Source organism: Rhinoderma darwinii, chromosome 4 (assembly GCF_050947455.1).
Source record: "Rhinoderma darwinii isolate aRhiDar2 chromosome 4, aRhiDar2.hap1, whole genome shotgun sequence".
NCBI lineage: Eukaryota > Metazoa > Chordata > Amphibia > Anura > Rhinodermatidae > Rhinoderma > Rhinoderma darwinii.
In genome coordinates this window covers 115354821-115374725 of record NC_134690.1, presented here as the reverse complement: position 1 = coordinate 115374725, position 19905 = coordinate 115354821, and the positions used below count along the sequence as shown (strand labels likewise).

The following is a 19905-nucleotide window of genomic DNA, read 5'->3' as shown; positions in this document are numbered from 1 at the left end:
TACCCCATACACAGTGTTTTCACATAAAGTGGTCCACCAACCCACCCTTTTATTAAGCATGTAGGAAAAAGCTAAAAGGAGACAAAGTGGCACAACGCTTTACTAGCACCCGGATGATGGCAAATCCCTTTCTGTGAGGAGGACAGGGGCTTTTTCAGAGATGGGACCTGCACCTATCTCTAGAATGGGTTCCCTGAGCTTCGTCCTATCTTCCGCTGCTGGGCCGGTGACTGATGTGGTAGCTGGGTTTTCCGGAAACAGCTGGGTGCGTTTTTGTTATGCGGATTCCGAAACTCTTATAGAAGGGAATGGGAGTTACAGAAACGGCACACACGGTGAACTACGCTACGGAAAACTAGGCCACCTTGTCGGTTAGTGGCTGGAGCCCAGGAGCAGAAGGCAGGACTGGCATGTGTTATAAATGTCCAAGAATAGGAGTGCCCCTTCAAGACAGCTTAGATACGTTTTAAAGTGGATTAATATGACATTGAGAGAATTATCTTGGCAGAAATCACCCGCACCCTTCAATAGTCTTATATATACCATTAGTAGAAAAGTTGTGTACTATAATATTAAGAGCTGACCCAATCGATTTTAAAGCTCTAGAAGCCGTACATTTTCCAGGACTATCTCCAATGACTTCCATTCTACTTGCACACGTTCTGTCATTTGGTGGAGATAATCCTAATCAGAACTGCAGATAAGCGCAGGTAAAATCTACAGTTAATGATGCGGCTTTTGGATGCATTGTTTTACATTTTGACGCGGAAAGAGGTGCAGATGTTATGCTGCGGTTATTGGTGTGCTTTTATATATTACATATATACAAACACACACACACTTGACAAACGCAAGAAATTTATATGCTGCAGATTTTAAAATACTCACTGCTGGTCCATTCTCGTGCTAAATTCCGCAACATGTGGATGAGATTACTTGTAATCTCATTTACTTTGCCAGTACTGTATTACACTGCGAATTTTCCGCAAGGGAACTCCGCATGGTGCGCATGTGGCCTAAGGGTGCATTTAGAGGAGTAGTTTTTGCCTATGCGGGTTTTTTTTACAGAGTAAACACATTTAATTTACAGGTAAAGGTGTTCCTTCCAGCAGCCACTAAGCCATTGTTTTCTGTGTTGACTTTCCCTTCTAAAACGTTTTCTTGGATTTGATGTCATTTATGTACGTTTTAGCATGTGTTTCAATAAAACATGTTATATATGCTAAAAACCTGTGGTAGTTCAAGGCCTCGTTCACATCTGCGTTGGGGGTCACGTTCTGACGCTTTTTTTCAGAACGGGACCCTGAACAAACATAAACTGATACTACGCTATTGCTTCCAGCAAAACAACGGGTCCAGTGTACAACAGAGACAAACTGAAACCATGTGCACCGGATCCGTCACCATTGAAATCAATGGTGATGGAAACAGAAACCTCTGGTTTCCGTGAGTGTCAGCTTGTGTCTGTTCAGGGTCCCGTTCTGGTAGAAAGCAGCGACGGAACATCAGAACGGGACCCCAACGCAGATGTGAACGAGGCCCAACATTTATTATTGGTGTACATGAACTTAATAAGTTTCACCTGTAAAAATCACGCTGGCAAATACTGTGGCACTTTATATGCATATTTTTTTTTACTGCGCAGCCGAAAAGGACTCCATGCTTTTTAAAGCCTAATTCACACAGGTTTGTGTCAGTCTGAAAAAATATGCCTCACAATTCCTTCAGGATTTTTGAGGCAGAGTTTCAAATGCCAGCATTTGATGCTTTTTTATTTGAAAACTTTTTTTTTTTTTTTTAATTAAGCAAATGCAATAACGACGGGCGGTTTTCGGTCAAAAGCTGCGCCAGAAAGCACTTCAAACAAGCGTCACTTTTTTTTTTGTCTCCCATTGATTTTAAAGTAGGTTTAGAAGTGGAAACCGCTCCAAGATATATATTTTTTCTTCACGTGAGCGGTCAAAAACTTCCTCTGCCTTCCATTGAAATCAATAAAAGCAGATTTGGGGGCATAAAAAACAAAAACATTGTGTGAACTAGGCCTAAGGGTAAGTTCACACGTAGCGTAAATACTGCGGATTAGATCAATTATTCTGAGCGGAAAAAGCGTTTAGAAATTGACCTGCGATGCAGTTGTTTAATCCGGTCAATTGTATTTGCGTAAACGCTGCTTATTTGTTGCGAGTTTTCCCCCATTAAATTCAATGGGAGGTAAAACCCTTAACAAATAGCAAAAAACGCAACTCTGAAAAAATATATCTTACCCAGAATTCTGTGTTTCTTCATCCAGGCCAGCCTCCTGGGATGACGTTCCATCCCATGTGACATCTGCAGCCAATCAGAGGCTGCAGCAGTTTTTAGGCTAAAATGGCATCCCAGGGCTGCAGGACGTCGGAGGGATGTGTCGCCATGGTAAATATCTATTTTTGTTTTCTGCAGCGGACATTCCAGACGGAAAACTGCACCACAATTTGATGCGGTTATTCGACCGGAATTCCCTGCGGCACACAGGGTGGATACTCTGTCTTTGTCTGTATGAACATGCCCTTAGTCTTTTAGGCTGCTTAAAGAGGTGTCCTGATAATGAATACACATGACCTCCAGCCTGGACGTCATGTGTACTCAGAATCCTGACACTTCTGACTCTTTTATGTGAGATTTCCAGCAAGGGAAACTAAATCTCGTTTACCTCGTAATCTCACGAGATTACGTGTGGATTGCTGGAATCTCACAGAAAAGATTCAGAAGTGTCAGGATTCTGAGTACACATGACGTCCAGGCTGGATTTCATGTGTATTCATTATCAGGACACTTGTGTATGTGGCTGCACATCGTTCTAGTAAGAACACTATGTGCTGTGTAAATGAATGTAGAGGAGTGTATGATGCTGACTGGTCACTGATTGGTCAGCGTCATACACGTAAACACGCCCAGTTAAAAACACAATACACGCCCAGTTGGACATACGAAAAAAAACACGCCCAGTTGTCCATTTCAAAGCTCATTTGCATATATATATAAAATAGCTCATAACTTGGCCAAAAATGAACGTTTAAAAAAAAAAAAAAAAAACGTTAGTTATCTACATTGCAGCGCCGATCACATGCAATAGGAGATAGGGATTTGAGAATCTGGTGACAGAGCCTCTTTAAAGTTTTGTTTGTCTTTAAGCTAATCAAGGAATTCTTCAATTATTGCCTTGTAGAGAAAGTGTGGGTTTAGGGATGAATTCATTTGCTTTGGTGGACCTAGGATTAGTTGTGGAAGTAGCAAAAGAAGGTCTGTGGAACCCTGAAAGCAGTCCACTGTTAAGGTATGTTCACACACACTAATTACGGACGTAATTCGGGCGTTTTTGCCCGGAATTACGTCCGAAAAATGCGGCTTAAAAGCGTTGACAAACATCTGCCCATTGAAAGCAATGGGCTGACGTTTGTCTGTTCACACGAGGCGTATAATTACGCGCCGCTGTCAAATGACGGCGCGTAAATAGACGGCGCGTAAATAGACACCCGCATCAAAGAAGTGACCTGTCACTTCTTGGGGCGTAATTGGAGCCGTTATTCATTGACTCCAATGAAAAGCAGCGCCAATTACGTCCGTAATGGACGCGGCGTTCAAGCGCCTGCACATGCCGTTACGGCTGAAATTACGGGGATGTTTTCTCCTGAAAACATCCCCGTAATTTCAGCCGTTACGGACGCTGTCGTGTGAACATACCCTTAGACCCAATGGAACGTTTGGACCTGAAGTTATTTTGCAGATCCCTGGATACCAAGACTTGGATGGACAAAATGGGTATACTGGAATTAGATGTTCTAACCGTACATGCAAGATCTTGTGTAGTTAGAGCATTGAGGGAGGAGGTAAGGCCTACATGTTGTTGTGCCTCTTTCAAGGGAATGAGAAAGCGTCTGCTTTCAAACCTCCCATTGACTTGTCATGTGATTGCAGCCGTGGCCTACACTGCGATCACCAATGGCACATGCAGGGAGGCTCTCCCAGTGCATGCACTTTAGTAATACAGCGCCCACTAGTGTGCTGCAATGTGGTGATTGGTTGTCACTGTGGCCAATCACCGGTATTTTATGATTTATTTATTAAATATATATCAGAACAGGAAGTGTAGCCATATTGATTGCTCGTTACTGGTGTTTCAACAAACTACATAAATCAATGGTACAAGTGACAATTTTATAGTATATCTTACTATAGAAAATGCTGCTTTTTCCATGTATTGGACTCCTCGCCTCCTGCACTTGATCATTCATTCGCAATTCACTTCTAAAATTCATCTTGAGACGCGATAGATTATCAGCTCATTGTGGAATGTAGTTACATGCAGCCCAACACACACACAGACTTGCTTCTAGTAAGTGTTATATGTCACCCCGGTGCTGGATCCACAGTAAGGCAGGGTTCACACGTGGCGGATATACTGCGTAATAGCACGCAGCGCATCCGCTCTGTGCGCCGCAAGGAATTCCAGGCGAAAAAGCGCACCAAACTGGTGCTGTGAAAAACTGCAGCACTTAGCCGGCAAGCAAGCAGACCAGCCTCCTGGGATGACGTCTCAGTCCAGGAGACCGCTGCAGCCTGTGATTGGCTGCAGCGTCATCCCAGGAGGCCGTCCCTCTGACGTCATCCAGGCCGGCCTCCTGGGATGATGTTTCATCCATGCGACCACTGCTACAGCCTGTGATTGGCTGCAGCGGCGGTAACGTGAGATGAGTCATTCCAGTAGGATGAAACCGATCCCTAGGTGAGGTTATTTTTTTCGGAATTCCGTTTCTTGCGGCGGGATCGCTGAAACGGAACTTCTATTTGATGCAGGATTTAAATCTACTGAATTCAATGGGGAAATCCCGCAACATATAAGCAGCGTATACGTAAAGACAACTGACATGTGGAATGAATTTACGCAGAGTGTGGATGAGAGTTGCGGAAAATCCGCAGTATTTATGCAACATGTGAACTGGCCCTAATACTGCTCAGTATTGCTGTTTTAATCTCCTCCACACTACTCTGAGAGCGATATAGGGGAGCAGAGAGGGAAACTGCTGAAAAATAAAAAGTATACAAGTCCTCTAAGAGTAATAGTGTTCCTCCTACACGCAAAATACGTCTGAAATTACGGAGCTGTTTTCAGGCGAAAACAGCTCCTGAATTTCAGACGTTTTTGCAAGTACTCGCGTTTTTCGTGGCGTCTTTTACGGACGTAATTGGAGCTGTTTTTCAATGGAGTCAATGAAAAACGGCTCCAAAAAGTCCCAAGAAGTGACATGCACTTTGACGCGGGCGTATTTTTATGCGCCGTCTTTTGACGTAAAACCCATTGCAAGCAATGGGCAAATGTTTGAAAAGACGGCTCCATTACGTCTGCAGCCGTAATTAGAGGCGTTAAACGCCTGAATTATGTCTGAAAATAGGTCGTGTGAACATACCATTAGGGTATCTTCACACGCAAACTCAAAAACGTCTGAAAATACGGAGCTGTTTTCAGAGCAAACAGATTTTGAGGTGTTTTTGAAGCTGAAAATGAAGCTTCTTTTAATTTGGAGCTTCTTTTCAGGCTTTTTTTTGAGGCGTTTTTCATAGTGTTCAATGGAAAATCCGCTCCAAAAAATGCCTCAAGAAGTGACACTTTTTACGGAGCGTCTTTTTACGCTGCGTTTTTAAAACAGCGGCGTAAAAATACGCCCCGTGTGAACTAAATGCTGTTTTTCCCATTGATTTCAATGAGCAGATGTTTGTAGGCGTTCAGCTTCCGTTGTTTCAGGCGTTTTTCGAAGCATAAACGACCGGAAATACGCCTGAAAACACTGCTTGTGAACATACCATTGCGCTTTAACTTACGTTCTCAGAAACTGCTGGTAAAAAAATCTGCAGTTCTCAGTGGTATATCGCACAGAGTTTGTGATTGAATCAGAAATCTGGAGTGAATTTCTTCCGTGCCATAAAAAGTTTAAAAGTTCATTCGTGTTTAGGATTCCTGTCCTGTTCCTCGTCATTGTGATGGTTTGCAGCTCTTTGGCTTACGGTTTATGGATCATTCGGGTCTTCTCCAGAACATCATGTTTTTGTTGGAGGTCGGAAAACATTGCTTCAGCGCTCTTTATATACAGTACAACAGTTTTCTAACCAACATCCCCATTTCCATCACAACCTTACTGACCTGTCCAATATAATGATTCCCTCAGCAGATCTTCCTAGATATGAACAGTCTGTAGCTGATTTATCTAGTAAAGTTGGGTTACAATCTCTAATTTGAGTAGGAACAGTGGCCATATTGTTTTTATCAAGCTTTCCCATAAATGGTTTAACAATGAGAGAATTTTCAACTGCTTCACTATAGTGCCAAACTCTTCAGGGTGTTTTCTGTTAGGTCATCTTGCCGGGCCACTAAAAAAGTGTCCACCTTGCTCCTAAAGTCTACAGTATTTTGTCCAGCCATCCATAGATGTCTTTAGGGTTGTTTAAACCTATCCTGATAGCTGTTCTTAATAGGTAGCCTAAAAATAACTGCCCGTGTTATCTATTTCTGTGTCTACAGGAGCTCAGACTACACTAGTTTAAGGTCACCAACTGATCATTTTAGAAAATAGACTTTTCCCTGACCTTTAGGAGTCCGTTCCCTGGCCCACATAAAGTTGGTTTGGAAAGTTTTCTTTTGGTTGTCTGGGAAAACAAGAGCTTGCAGGTATCTGATAACTACATTTTTTCTGGGGAAAAGAGAGCCACCTAGCACAACTGATGGGGACAGGCGACTAGCCTCCTAGTGCCACCTGAAAAGTGACGGCATGCAATTACTGCTTCAGGTGGGATGCTGCCCAGGCAGGGCTTTACCTCAGGTGGGCCAGGCAGGGCTTTACCTCAGGTGGGCCAGGCAGGGCTTTACCTCAGGTGGGCCAGGCAGGGCTTTACCTCAGGTGGGCCAGGCAGGGCTTTACCTCAGGTGGGCCAGGCAGGGCTTTACCTCAGGTGGGCCAGGCAGGGCTTTACCTCAGGTGGGCCAGGCAGGGCTTTACCTCAGAATTGTTTTGGAGGCGCTGACTTCTTCATTCACTAGCATTATTAAGCTACATGCCCATGTCGCATATTTTACTGCAGAAAATACGCAGCAAAGCCACAAGACATTTTCAGGGGAAAAATGCACTCGAAGGTGCGTTTTTTAATGCGTTTTTTTCGTTGTGGTCTTTAGGTTTTGCGTAAATCGCTGCATTTTCATGCTGTGTGTTTTTCTGCGTATTTCTGTAGAACTGAGGAGATAGAATTCACAAGCGGAATCACGGGATAAATTAACACGCTGCGGTTCTGAAAATACGCACCGCGGGTCAATTTACGTGTGGGAAAATACTGCAGCATGGACATGAGATTCCCAGGAATCTCATTGCATATGCTGGTACTGTATTATGCTGCGGTTTTGCCACACGGAAATACGCATGGCAAAACCACACGTAATATGCATAGTGTACTTTGACCCTAAGGCTGGATTCACACGAGCGTGTTTCAGTCCGTGATATACGATCCGCAGGTCGGCCGCATTTCCCGGACTGAACACACTGCAGGGAGCCGGGCTCCTAGCATCATCGTTATCTATGACGCTAGGAGTCCCTGCCTCTCCGCGGAACTACTGCCCCATACTGAAAACATGTTTTCAGTGCGTGACCGTTTTCCCGCAGCAAGGCAGCGACTTCTAGTGTCATAGATAACTATGATAACCCTCTTAACTTTTTGCTCATAAAATCTACCAGTTCATGCAAAAAAAAACACCCACCCCCTTGGGAGGGGTGGGCGCTTGCAGCAAAATCTTAAATGTTAATTTTAAATTACGTATTATTACAATCGGTCTCGGCGATACATAATGGACCTTGTCTACGATTGTAACATGATTTCACGTGTACACGTTTCGGTAGTCGCTTGTTGTGCTCCACTTGAGACAGATGTATGAGGATTATTACAGTGAGCAGAACATCTAAAGCTTTTTCATCATTACTAGCATGTTTGGGTCTTCCGGATCTTGGTGCATCTGTAATTGAACCGGTCATTTCGAAATGATGAACAGTTCTTTTAACAGTGGACAATGAAATTGGATCACGGATAGGATAAGTGGCATTGAATAAAGCCGCTACTTCTCGATAGGATTTTATTTTTTCTCCGCCATACCCTCTCATCATCAATAAAGTGATCCCCTCCGTTTCCGTCAAATGCATTTTCTATTATGACAATAGAAATGTATGAAAATTACTCTCCGAATTAGCGCTCTCTGAAATTCACAAGCGACTACCGAAATGTGTACACATGAAATTCTGTTACAATTTTACCCGCGTGGTACATTTTGGGTAATGCGGTGGCTGATAATGAAGATGAACCACCACTCGACCCTCTGCTGTTTCTTTAGAAAGCGTCCGTGCACGTCTTTCCAGTGATGCTTTCACTGGAGGACACGCAGAAGCACAGGCTGCGGAGCCGGATCTATCTCTATAGTATCAGCGAATTGATACAACTGGAGTTAGTTGACCGTCTCGTCTACTCTGACTTCTCACAGCTTCTTAGCGAGAAAGCGGAGCATGTCCAGTAGCACAAAGTTGCCTGGAGAGCAGGGGACCTACTGAGTGTAATCGACAAACGCAGCATTGTCCTGGACTGCGGGTTGTAAAATTGATTGGCGATGTGCGTGGACTATTATGGACGTACTTTTTGACCACTGTAGAATAGGAGACTAGGCATGCAGCGATAAGGCAGCTGGGGGGGGCAATGAGGAAGAGGCACATGCAAGACATTATGGGGCTTGTAGTAAATAGCCTCTAATGCCATCGTGTGTGCCCCTCTGGAACCCTCCTACAAAAAGTAGGAGGAAAGGTACTTATGCTCTTTTATATCCACTGTTAACCCTTCCTGTCACCATTTTGGTAGATTTAAGGCGAAAAGTCTGTCGTGGGACAACCCCTTTTAAGGAAAGTAGAGAAGTTCACTAAGACTTACTCCAAATATAACTGATTCTGGTACAGGAGATATAGAGTAAGGGTATGTTCACACGCAGTGTTTTCAGGCGTTTTACGCCTGAAAAAAACACCCCTAATACGCCTACAAACATCTGCCCATTGCTTTTAATGGGAATTACGATGTTCTGTTCCCACGAGCCTTTATTTTAAGCGTCGCTATCAAAATACGGCGCGTAAAATGACGGCTCGTCAAAAGAAGTGCAGGACACTTGGGACGTTTTTGGAGGCGTTTTTCATTGACTCCATTGAAAAATGGCCGCAAAAAACAAGTTGTGAAAAAAAACGTCTGCAGATACGGAGCTTTTTTCAGGCGAAAACAGCTCCTGATCTTCAGACGTTTCTGGTCACTGCGTGTGAACATACCCTAATACTTGCTTCTCTACCAGAACCAGTTAGATTTTGATGAATATTAGTAATCGGTAAAATAGGAGAAAAGGCAGGAGGGTCATTAAGAACCAACACATTAATGGTTACTCCTGACAATAAATATTATTTGGATTGGATCTACCTACCAAGGTTGGTAACTATTTGGATGTGTTTGTTGGGACATTATGTTCCCTAGAAGGTACACTTTTGCATTTTCTATTAGTGTATTTAAACACATTTTGTATCTTGTCACACCTTTCCATAAAGGGGTCAACCCACCACAACAACTTATCACCTATCCACAGGAGAACGTGTGTCCTTGGTCCCCTGAATGAACGGTGCGGTGGTTGCGCTGCCACATTTGCTCCCTTCATTCAGGGGACTCAGGAACCCCCGTTCTCCAGCGGTGGGACCAAGAATCACATTCTTACCACCTATCCTATGGATAGGTGATAATTTTTTGTGATGGGATAACCCCTTTATCTACAGGACCTCACAAAATCAGTCCTGTGGATAAAGAGGCTGTTGTCCTATTAGTTATGATGAGTGAGTAGAAATGGAAATATAAATTTTCCTCATTCAGCCATTGGGTTTTGACCAATGCAAGGTGCATCTTGCCTTAACCCCTTAGTGACCACCAATACGCCTTTTCACGGTGGTCACTAAGGGGCCTTTGGCAGGGCCGCCGCCTTTTCATGGCAGGCCAGTCTAAGGCTGGGTTCACACAGAGTTTTTTGCAGGCAGAAAATCTGCTTCAAAATTCAGTTTGGAATTTTGAGGCAGATTTTGCTCTGCCTGCACGCCGATTTTCGCGGCGGTTTTTTGCCTGCGGCCATTGAGCGCCGCAGGCAAAAAACGCCACGAAATACGCTTTCTCTGCCTCCTATCGATTTCAATCGGAGGTCAGAGACGTAAACGCCCGAAGATAGGGCATATCCCTTCTTTTTCCCGTGAGCAGTTTTTTCCGATTGCGGGGGAAAAAAACGCCTCCGCCTCCCATTGAAATCAATGGGAGTCATTTTTGGCACGTTTTCCGTTGCGGTTTCCGCGTCAAAAAACTCAGTGTGAACTGACCCCAAGTGCCATGCAGGCTGGAGCGGATGCTCAGCTGTCTAATGAGAGCCGGGCTCCTGCTCTAACCGTAGCGATCAAAGTTTCCTTCAATTGCAGCCGTTTAACCCTCTTTAATGCTGCGGTCAATAGTGACCGCGCCAGTTAGTGTGGCTTACAGAGGGAGTTCTCCCTCTGTCACCCATTGGCAGCCCGCAATCGCGGGCCTCAGTTAGGCCCCCGGCTGCCAAGGCACCCCATCGAAGTCCCCCAGGCCTACCATGACTATATGCCTATTAGGCAGTACCAGATGCATGGCCTAATAGATTGCTGTCAGTTTTACACTGACTGCCAATAATGCTTTGGTATACTAACGATACCAAAGCATTATATCTGCGATCAAAATATAGCATAGTGAAGTCGCCTAGTGGGACTGAATTTTTTTTAATATAATGTTAAATAAAAACTAAAGGGTGGACAGTATGGAAAAAGAAAAAACGTTAGCTCCTTCAATCGGACGATGGAAAAACTAAGAAAATTGTTTAGTCATTAAGGCCTAAAATAGGCTGGTCACTAAGGGGCTAATGACTTGGGTGCCCTTTTTGACCCAAGACACAGAGTATTGATAGGTCTAACTGGAGCCTGATTATGTTAATAAGACTGATGTGTCTTATAGGGGTTCTCCAGGCATTTTATATTGATGGCTTTTCTTTAGAATAGGCTGTCCATATCAGATCGTTGGGGGTCTGACACCCGGCACCCCCACCAATTAGCAGTTTACAGGTAGAGTCATACACATCCATAGCGTGTGTGCCTAGGATTGCAGTTCCGGTTCCATTCAAGTGAATAGGACCGAGATGCATTCCCAGACAGTCGCTACGGATATGTTGGGTGCTGTGCCTGGTAAACACTAAAGAGTGACAAATGCTGCGGTCCCTTTAGACAGGTGTTTTTATGTTGTCAAACCAATAGTGGAGAAAACGCCTGATTTACAGAATGCAGCCTTATTGCCTCCTGCACACGGCCGTAGCTGTGTGCACGGTTTGTGAGTGTCATCCGCGGGCTGCCCACAATCACCCGTGCACACAGATGTGCGTTTATTTCAATGGGGTTGGACCACAATTGCGGACCGTAAAACAACTTGCCCTGAGTTTTTTCGGTCCGCAATTGCGGTCCACACACGGTCCGCATTAATGGGTCCGCGATTCATCCGCATATATTTCTCATATATTTCAGACGCAAATACACGGTCGTGTTTCTGCTGGTCAGATACACTGCATAAAAATCACGCAATGTATGCGACCTGGAGCCTGCAGCACCTTCTGTCCGAAAAATCACACCAAATTCTAGTCTGGTTTTTTGGACTGAATTTCCACTGCGTGAAAAAGCGCTCATGCTTACCCCCTCTTTTGACGTCCGCTCCAGCCTCCTACGATGACGTTGCAGGCCATGTGACACTGCTGCCTGTGATTGGCTGCAGCGGTCACATGGGATGAAACGTCATCCCAGGAGGCTGGACTGCAGGAAGAAGGAGGGCGTTCTGGGTAAGTGTCTTTGAGTTGCAATTTTTGCAGCGTAATCGCTGCGATTATGCCGCACAAGTCGCAACACATGGCTTTCTGTTGCGGGTTTTGCATCCCCATTTAATTCAATGGGGAAAACCCGCAACAGAAAAAACAAAAACGCAGCATAAATTGACATGCTGTGGAATTAAGTTAAGGCCTTATTCACACGAACGTGTGCTTTTTGCGCATTGCATTTCCGTGTGTCATAAGTGCTTGCTGCGTGACTGCGTGATTTTCACGCATTTGCCATCCTTATGGAATGCGGTTTTGATGTTTAGAAAAAGAAATGAAGGAAGTGGTTTTATTTTTCCCATCATTTCTTGATCTACTGTTGCGCGAATCAATGGGTGCGTGATGCGCAAAAACGCCCAAGTATAGGAAATGTCGTGGGTTTTACGCAGCGGACACACGCTGCGTGAAAATCACGGACTGTCTGAACGGCCCCATTGACTAACATAGGTCCGTGCGACGCGTGTGATTTTCCCGCGCGTATCACGGACGTTAAACACGTTCGTGTGAATAAGGCCTAAGTCTACTACGCTATTCCATCCTTTCTTATTACTAACGTTTTACTTGAGTTTTTTTTTTTTACAGGTTTGGTTGTTGGGACTACTTCGGATTCGAGGTTTTTTTTTTTTATAAAATGGTTAACGAGGGTTGAGTGGGGGTTTTTTATTTCAATAAACCAATTTTTTTTTCTATGGGTCTTTTTTTTTAATTTTTTTTAACATTATTACCACTGCCTTAGCAATGGCCACTGTCTGATTGACAGCGTCCATTACTAACACTAAGCCCCCCTTAGTAATGGACACTGTCAATCAGACAGCGGCCATTGCTAAGGCAGTAATAATGAAGTTTTCAAAAAAACAGACACACAGAAAAATATATTTTAGGATCTGTTCACATCTGCGTTGGGGTCCTGTTCTGACGTTCCGTCGGAGATTTCCGTTTCCATCACCATTGATTTCAATGGTGACAGAGCTGGTGCCCGTGGTTTCAGTTTGTCTCTTGTCTTGTGCACCGGATCCGTCGTTTTGCCGGAAGCAATAGCGTAGTCGACTAATAATGAAATCAATAGTGATGGAAACGGAAACCTCTGGTTTCCGGCACTGCCTTATATGGGTCCCCTTTCTGACTGAAACCTCAGACGGAACGTCAGAACGGGACCCCAACGCAGATGTGAACAGAGCCTTATTAAATTAACCCCCCCCCCCCCACAACCCTCGTTAACCATTTTATAAAAAAAAAACAAACGCTATCATCGAGGTAGTCCAACATCGGAACCTGTAAAAAAAATAACACAAAAAAACAAAACATTAGTAACCCAAACTTTTAACGCCCTAGCAACCATGAATTACAGAAATGGCGCAGCTTTCTGGGCTACACTGTTTCCGTAAGTCCCATAGAACGAAATGGTAGTTACAGAAACAGAGTAGCTCACATGCTACACTGCTTCCATAACTGCCATTCACTACTATGGGGGTTAAGGAAACAGCGTAGCTCAGCAAGCTACGTAGTTTCCGTAATTCATAGTTGGAAATCACGCGCTTCATCCACAACACAGAGCGGTAGAACGGGCTTTAGGGGGCCCCGTTCTAAAGATAGGTGCGGGTCCCAGAGGTGGGACCCGCATCTATCTGACGTTTATGACATATCCTGTCGATAGATCATAAATGTCTCTGATGGGGAAAACCCCTTTAATGACCAAGCATCATTTTTAGCTTTTTCACCATTGCACTCGAAGAGTCATCTCTGTTTTTTTATTTTTCCCTGACATAGAACTCGTCCCGCAAAAGATAAGCCCTCTTACGGCTATTTTCCAATTGCACCGTTTTTTGGTGCATATAATCTATTGATTAACTTTTTTTTTTATTGGGAGGGAATTGAAAAAAAAAACCTGCTATTCATTCCAGCACTGTTTTTGAATTAACACGTTATCTTTATTCTATGGGTCGGTAGGATTGTGGCGATGCTAAAAATTGTAAAAAAATTTTTTATATTTTACCACATTTGCAAAATAAAAAGCCTTTTTTTTTAAAAGAAAAATAAAATTCCAAGAGCCGTGACTTTTTGATTTTTCTGTCTGGCCATATTTGGGCTTGTTTTTTGCTGACAATCTGTAGTTTTCAATAGTATTATTTTGGGGACGTATTGATTAACTTTTGGGGGGGGGGTTTAATGTGTTCTCAGTTGTTAAAGTCGTTACGATCGACACGAAACCATGTATGTATTTTTTTTACAAAATAAAAAGTGATTTTTATTTTTACTGTAGTTATTATATATACGGTAGATTTTTTTTTTAAAGTAAGTTGTATTTAACGGTTTCATTCTGACACGGGAACTAGCACCCACTTGTTAACGGATTAAAATAGGTGAGGAAACCTGTTATTCACCTGAGTGCCCAGAGTCAATGTGTTAGTTTTGTTAATGTGCTGCAAGTCTTGTGTGCTGGATAACCACTTGCACAATTCTAGAAACACTGCAAATTATTGGTAAAAACTGCTATTAATAGCATTTCAGGACTTCTGGTATTAACATTTGCCATGGGATAACCTTTAATTGGTATGGCCATCTTTAACCCCTTCCCAACATTTGTCGTACGGATAAGTCATGGAAAACTAGTGCTTCCCACGTTTTGCTGTATCCATACGACAAATGTATGGCACCGGCTCAGCAGTTTCGGTGCCGTCATCCCCTGGTATCAGCGGTCACACTGCTGTAATAGAAGGGAGCGAATTTAGCCCCTTAAATGCTGCGGTCAAAAGCAAACATTAACCCCTGCGGTCAAAAGTGATCGCTGCATTTAAGGGGTCTGCAGCTGATCTGCACCCCAGCAATGAAATTGCTGGGGTTCCGGTGGCTGCAATGGAAACTGGAGGCCTAATACTGGCCTCCCGGTCGGCCCAGTACGGAACCCTTCCAGGCCCCGTCGGGCCTAAAAGACTTCCGTAGCAGACAGCAAGATTGCGCTGGCTCATGAGTTCAGCTGGCGTCATGAGCGGTGGATGTCAACTGTATGTTACAGCTGGCATACACCTGTAACGGCAGCAACTTGAGCTAGCTCCGCCTTAGATGCAGCGATCGCTGCATCTTAGAGGTTGGCAGCAGATCGGCAGCCGTGCATGTGATCGCAGGGCTACCGACTGCTGCTATGGCAACAGGAGGCCTAACAATGGGATCCTGCTCTGCAAATACGGAAGCAGATTAGGCTCCGCCCGGAGGCGAAACCTAATCGGCTTGCTGTCAGTGAACCACTGACAGATCCAATACATTGTACTGTACTAGAAAAAATAAATCAGACAGTTGGACCTTCAAATCCCCTAGTGGGACTAAAATAGTGGAGACAAAAAAAGTTGTAAAACACATAATAAAAGTTTCAAGTAATAAAAAAACAAAACACAATCGCCCTTTTTCCCTTATCAAGTCCTTTTTATTATTGAAAGAAATAAACCATATTTGGTATCGCCGCGACCATAACTGCCTGAACTATAAAAATATTAGGTTATTTATCCCACGTGTTTTTTTGGTCACTTTGCCCTACAAAAATTGGAATAAAAAGTGATCAAAAAGTCACGTGTATCCAGAAACGGTACCTATAAAAACTATAGCTCGTCCCGCAAAAAATCAGCCTTCCTACCACTACGTCTATGAAAAATTAATTAGGGCTCCAAAAAGTCAGGAAAGAATATGCAGTTGTGCAAGCCCGAGGGGAACATTTCTTCTGTTTCAAGAGGTGATTTATCAAGGCCCTAAAATTAGGGAACCAGGAAGGGTAGGGCCCAAACATATCTGCTGGAAGCGATTGCGCCCGTATTCTACCAGGACAACACTTCCCAGCAAAATTCCCCAAACTGCAAAGATGTGGAGTGTGGACCAAAAGGGGGGATACGAAAGGACAACGTTTACCAGTGCGACGCTGGCCTGTGCAGAAAGGATTGCTTCACAGTGTAAGGGGGGATTCACACGAACGTGATTTGGCAGCGTGTAGGCCGCGTGGCTTTCGCGCGGCACGCAATGCCCTATAGAAGTCTATGGGGCAGTACACACAGTCCGTGTATTTTGCGCAGCGTTGGTTCGCTGCGCAAAATACGCGACAGGTTCAATAACTGCGTATTTCACGCATCACGCACCCATTGAAGTCAATGGGTGCGTGAAAACCAGGCAGGTCGCACGGAAGCACTTCCGTGCGAACAGACTGAAACAGCGCACGAGCTGTCAAAAGGATGAATGGAAACAGAAAAGCACCACGTGCTTTTCTGTTTCCAAGCATCCAAACGGAGTGTCTTTGCGAGGAGCGAACCCCGACAACCGAAGCTAACTTCACCGGGTTCGGCCAAACTCCTGTCTCCTTCCTGCAGTCCGATCTCCCGGGATGACACTTCAGTTCAAGTGACAGCTCCAGCCAATCACAGGCCAAGCACAGGCTGCAGCCAATCACAGGCTGCAGCGGTCACTTGGACTGCCGCGTCATCCAGGGAGGTGGGGCCCGATGTCAAGAGAGGCGCGTCACCAAGGACGCGTCACCAAGGCAACGGCCGGGAAGTTCTCGGTAAGTAGGAACTTTATCTTTTTTTTTTTACAGGTTTTTCGCTGTTGTGTTCGGCATTCACTGTCGAGGGTGCTGAAAGAGTTACTGTCGATCAGTTAGCTCTTTCAGCACCTTGGACAGTGACGGGCGTTGACAAGCCTCATCTCTATGATGCCGGCTGCGCGAAAATCACGCAGCCGCGCATCAGACACGCATGACACACGCAGCTGTCAAATGTTTTTTGCGCTCGCAAAACGCTGCGTTGTTTGCGCGCGCAAAAACGCAACGTTCGTGTGAATCTGCCCTAACACATCTATGGATTAGTTTATTGTTTGTTGTTTTTTAACCCGGTTATTATACCACCTGACTATGCCCCTGATGTACTCTGCCCAGCTTACATATAACCCCACATTATAAACTAAACTACCAGTAAAACTCCAAACAAAATTACTACCAAGCAAAATCCACGCTCCGAATGGCGCTCCCTCCCTTCTGAGCCCTACAGTGTGCCCAAACAGCGGTTTACTTCCACATATATGGCCATACCTGGGAGAACCCTTTTAACAGTTTTTTGGGATGTGGCACAAGCTGGGCACAACATATTTTTCACTAAAATGGCATATATAGGGAAATATTTACATTTTTACTTTGCACCATCTGCAGCGGATTCATATATGGAAAAGACCTGTGGGGTGAAAATGTTCACTACGCCCCTTAATAAATGCCTTGAGGGGTATAGTTTCCAAAATGTGGTCACTTCTCAGTGGTTTCTTTTATTATTTCACATCAGAGCCTCTACAATTGTGAACCAATACTTTGTAAATCGCCAGATTAGGCCTCAATTTCGCATGGTGCTCTTTCATTCCTGAGCTTGGTCGAATGTCAAGGCAAAATATTAGGGCCACATGTAGGGTGTTTGTAAAACCGGGAAGCATAGCATAATAATTAGAGAGCTGTCTTGTTATGGTGGCACAAGCTGGGCACCACATATTGGCATAGCTATGGAAAAAATCCAGTTTTCACTCTGCAACATCGAGTGCACACTAATTTCTGCAAAACACACTAATTAACATGCTCACTACACCGCTAGGTGAATGCCTTGAGGGCTGTAGTCTCCAAAATGGGGTCACTTTTGCTTGGGTTTTCACTGTTTTTGGTTCCACAGGGGCTTTGCAAATGCGACATAGCGACCAGAAACCAATCCTACAAAATCTGCACTCCAAAAGCCAAATAGCATTCCTTCCCTTCTTAGCACTACCGTGTGCCCAAACATCCGTTTGTGACCACATATGGGGTATTGCCGTACTTGGGAGAAATTGTTTTACAAATGTTGTGGGGCTTTTTCTTCATTATTACTTGTGGACGTTGTTTTTAAATTTTTTTTTTTTTTTTAGCTAAAACTACATCTAATTGGAAAAAAATAAAAATGTTACATTTTTGCGTCCAAATTAGATGAATCCCTTGTGGGGTGTAGTTTCAAAAAATGGGGTCTTTTTGGGAGGTTTCCACTGTTTTGGCCCCACAAGACCTCTTCAAACTTGATGTGGTGCCTAAAATATAATCAATAAAAAGGCCCCAAAATCCTCTAGGTGCTCCTTTTGCTTCGGAGGCCTGTGCTTCAGTCCATTAGCACACTAGGGCCACATGTGGGATATTTCTAAAAACTGCAGAATCTGGGCAATAGATATTGAGTTGTGTTTCCCTGATAAAACCTTCTGTGTTACAATTTTTTTTTTATTAAATATGAATTTCTGCATAAAAAAAAAGTTGGAAATTTCACCTCCACTTGGCTTTAATTCTTGTGAAACGCCTAAAGGGTTAAAGGACGAGTGTTGCTTTTAGTGTTTTATTAAAAAATGTTTTATTTATTTGTGTGTTTGTGTTTTTACTTTTTTTTATTTTTTAACTTTTTCTTGTCTATGGGGGCTGCCATTTTTTTTCCCATCTCTGTATGTGTCAATTAACGACACATACAGACATGGAATACGACACATACAGCCCCATAGTGAATGCGAACGGGACCCGTTCCATCCACTATGCTGTACGCCGTCTGTGTGGGAACGGCGCATGCGCCGCTCCCACACAGTCCAAATTGAAGGTCTTCGGCCGAGCGACGTCCGGCGCCATTTTCTTGTGGACCGGAAGCCGCGGCCGGACAGTAAGATTACTACTTCTGGTTGCGGCTTCCGGACTTGTGCACTTGGAGGGAGCGGCGGCAGGCAGGAGCAGGTAAGTTAGGTCTGTGTATGTACGTGTTTTAGTGTGTGATTACTACTGTATGTAAGCCTACTACACTGTGTGTTAGCTCAAAAAATGGCGACACACAGTGTAGGAGGTTTGACCGTTCAATCACCTCCTTTCTCCTGGCACTAGCCAGGATAAGGGAGGGGGGATTCTGTGAGCTCACTAGAGCGAGTGTGTATTCTCAAATTTTGCAGCATAAAGCAATGTGGTTGCTTTACCACATGCCAATGCTGCAATTTTGGGAATTGCTCCATCTAGTGACCAGCACTGGGAAATGTTATAAATTAGAATCTAATGTATAATATTTCCTGACTTGTGAAAAAATTAGAACAATGTTTAATCACTTATACACTAAGGGTATGTGCACACACACTAATTACGTCCGTAATTGACGGACGTATTTCGGCCGCAAGTAGTGGACCGAACACAGTGCAGGGAGCCGGGATCCTAGCATCATACTTATGTACGATGCTAGGAGTCCCTGCCTCGCTGCAGGACAACTGTCCCGTACTGAAAACATGATTACAGTACGGGACAGTTGTCCTGCAGCGAGGCAGGGACTCCTAGCATCGTACATAAGTATGATGCTAGGAGCCCGGCTCCCTGCACTGTGTTCGGTCCGGGACTTGCGGCCGAAATACATCCGTCCTTTACGGACGTAATTAGTGTGTGTGCACATACCCTAACTGTTTAACTAAAAAAAGAAATTTTTTTTTTCTAGCGACACATTCCCTTTAAGAAACTGAATATTTTGAGGGGTGCAGTTTTTAAAATGGGGTGATATATGGGGGTTTGTATTGTATGGGCCCCCTCAAAGCTACCTCCACCGAACTGATCCCTGTAAAAATAGCCTATAGAAATTTTCTTGAAAATGTGAGAAATTTCTGCTAAAGTTCTAAGCCTTGTAACGTTCCTATGAAAAATAAAAGGATGTGAAAAAAAACTATTCCAATCTAAAGTAGACATATGGGAAGTATTAATCGGCAACTATTTTGTGTGGTTTAACTATCTGTTTTACAAGCAGATACATTTTAATTTAGAGAAATGCTAATTTTTGCAATTTTTCGCTAAGTTTTGGTCTTTTTCACAATTAAATACTGAATGTATCAACCAAACGTTACCACTAACTTAAGTCCAATGTGTCATG

At 44.0% G+C, this 19905-nt stretch overlaps 1 protein-coding gene across 1 annotated transcript in view; it reads left to right on the top strand.

Annotated features, from left to right (window-relative positions):
* The window catches only part of PFN2 (profilin 2), a 70204-nt gene that overhangs the window by 10718 nt on the left and 39581 nt on the right, over nucleotides 1-19905 (top strand). The window lies entirely within an intron of this gene.